Below are 2,741 nucleotides of genomic sequence, written 5' to 3' on the forward strand. Positions count from 1 at the left end.
CATCGTAGGGAAAACAACAACAAATTAACTAGATCCTGTTAATACACCCAGTCCAAAATTCTTTCTTGCCCCTTAGGAACCAGGGCCTAGAATTCTGGGGCAGCTTGTTTAATGCATTGCTTTCATTGTACAAACTCTTGAGCTCTAGGCAATAAAAGGGTAAAGGCCAAGTGAGGCTGCATCCAGCTCAGGGAACCAGCCCATTTCTGCTTTGTTGTCCTAGTTCTCATTCCAGGCAAGCCAAGAAGTCTTTCTTCTTTCCCCTGTTCCAACCTAGAATTTGGACAAACCTGAACAGGAAGACAGTGCAGAGTGAGGGTAGCAAAGGCGTGGTCCTGAAGGCAGTGGGGAGCAGTGATAATGTCTATGACTCTCTCTTGGCCCAGCGTTTTGAGGGACAGGAGAGAAGGAGCAGCAAGCACTTGGAATGGGTGGCCAGGGGTGCTGTGTCTTCATAAGGGAGCCAAGTTTTCCTTAGCACCAGCAGAGGTAAATGAAGTGATAAGAAGTCATTTTGAACGACGAGTTTGTTAACAATAGAGTGGGAGTTCCAGGGGCCACAATGCAATGAGAGAGCAAAAAGGACATAAATTTTGGAGAGGTAGGGCTTAACGGATGACTAGGGATGAGAGTGTGTGGAGAAAGAATGGAAGAAGGGATTTTTACTGCACAAGATGGCAACCCTGAATCACAGGGATGAGGGGAGCAGGGGCTGGGAGTTTACCCACCAGAGGACGAGGGAAAAAACCACTGAACTATAGCTTCTCTCCTCCAGGGTGCTGTGATGACTGGGAAGGGCATGGGGAGAGCAATTTTTATGGCTGGTTACCCCAAACACAAGAGAGCAAAGCTATAAACAGAAATTCCTGCACCCAGGACAAGCAAATAGAACCCTACCTGGCTCAAGACTGATGAAAGGCACTCTCAGTTGGGGAGGAGAAGCGTGGAGACCACACCATGGGATTTCTGTCTCCCCAAATATCAGATGGATGACCCTACCTGCAACCTTGAAGAATTAGATATTTGGTACTTTCCTATATCAGTTAATTATTCTTGATAACTAGATGCCAAGCTCAGTTGTTTCTTCCCATTTGGCATCCAACAAGCCAGATTACTAGGGGGTGGATGGAGGTGTGGAGTTTTCACCCTTGAAGCAAATAGATGGATCATTTTGGATAGGGTACAAAAAGAGGGTGGGGAGCTACCCCAGGCTCCCAAAAGCCCAGTCCCATCAAAGTATCATGTTAGAGCCAGGAGGGGTCTTAGGAATCATCCAGTCAATTTCCCTGATTTTACATAGAAACTGAAGCGCCATAATGGAGAAGCCAGTGAATTGTCCAAAATCATAGAGAAAGATGCATTCAGCTGCTGAGGTACAGCTGAATGGTACCCAGATCTTCCAAGCCTGTTAAAGCTAAAGGGAATTCTTGAGACCTTCTTGTCCTCATTTTACTAAGCAAAAAACAGAGACCCAGAATCAGTGTCAAAGCAGAGACAAACATCCTGCTCTCCTGACTCTCTGCTCAGCATTCTTTCAGCCAAGTTGTCGAGATTTGTCTTTCCTGGCCAAGGGCTCCTGGGCTCTTCTAGGTCTACTCTGACTCCAAGCTGAACCTCCCACTTTTGGCAACTTGGGAAAATTTAAAGAGCTAGAGAGGGCAAAGCTTGGAAGAATAAAAAAGGTCACTCCCTTAGGAGAAGGGATAACAAGAATGGAGAATAGCAAATTTGCCTAGAATGTAGAGAGCAAGAAGGAGAGTAATGTGTAATAAGCCTGAAAAGTTAGGCTGGAATCAGATCACAAACGGCTTTGAATGTGAGACACAGAAATTTATACTTTATCTTAGAGGTCATAAGGAGCTAAGAGAGCTTCTTGAGTTAGAAAACAATATCAAAAATGGTCAAAGGATATAACAGGCAGTTTTCAGAGGAGAAAACTAAAGCTATCTATAGTCATATGGAAAAATGCTCTAAATCAGTATTAATTAAAGAAATGCAAATCAAAATGACTCTGAGGTACCACATCACACCTATCACATTGGCTAACATGACAAAACAGGAAAATGATATATGTTGGAGAAGATGTGGGAAAATCGGAAAATGAATGCATTGTTGGTGGAGAACACTTTGGAACTATGCCCAAAGGGCTATAAAATTGTGCATACCCTTTGACCCAGTCATACCACTTCTAGGTCTGTATCTCAAAGAGATCATAAAAATGGGAAAAGCACCCACATGTACAAAAATATTTATAACAGTTGTTTTTGTGGTGGCCAAGAATTGGAAATTGAGGGGATGCCCATCCATTGTGGAATGGCTAAAGAATTTGTGGTATATGAACATAATGGAATACTATTGTGCTATAAGAAATGATGAACAGGCCGACTTCAAAAAAACCTGGAAAGACTTATATGAACGGATGCTGAGTGAAATGAGCAGAACCAGGAGAACATTGTACACAGTAACAGCCCCACTGTGCGATGACAGACTTCAATAGACTTAGCTCTTCTCAGCAATACAAGGATCTAAGGCAACTCCAAAAGACTCATGATGGAAAATGCTGTCCACACCCAGAGAAAGAACTATGGAGTCTGAATGCAGATCGAAGCATACGATTTGTTCTCCTTTTCTTTTGTTGTTTTGTTTTATTTTTTCTTTCTGGTGGTTCCTCCCATCAGTTCTAATTCTTCTTTACATAATGACTAATGTGAAAATATGCTTAATATTAATGTATAAGTAGA

This window comes from Phascolarctos cinereus, unplaced genomic scaffold, assembly GCF_003287225.1.
Source record: "Phascolarctos cinereus isolate Bilbo 61053 unplaced genomic scaffold, phaCin_HiC Scaffold_8;HRSCAF=390, whole genome shotgun sequence".
In the NCBI taxonomy this organism is placed as follows: Eukaryota; Metazoa; Chordata; class Mammalia; order Diprotodontia; family Phascolarctidae; genus Phascolarctos; species Phascolarctos cinereus.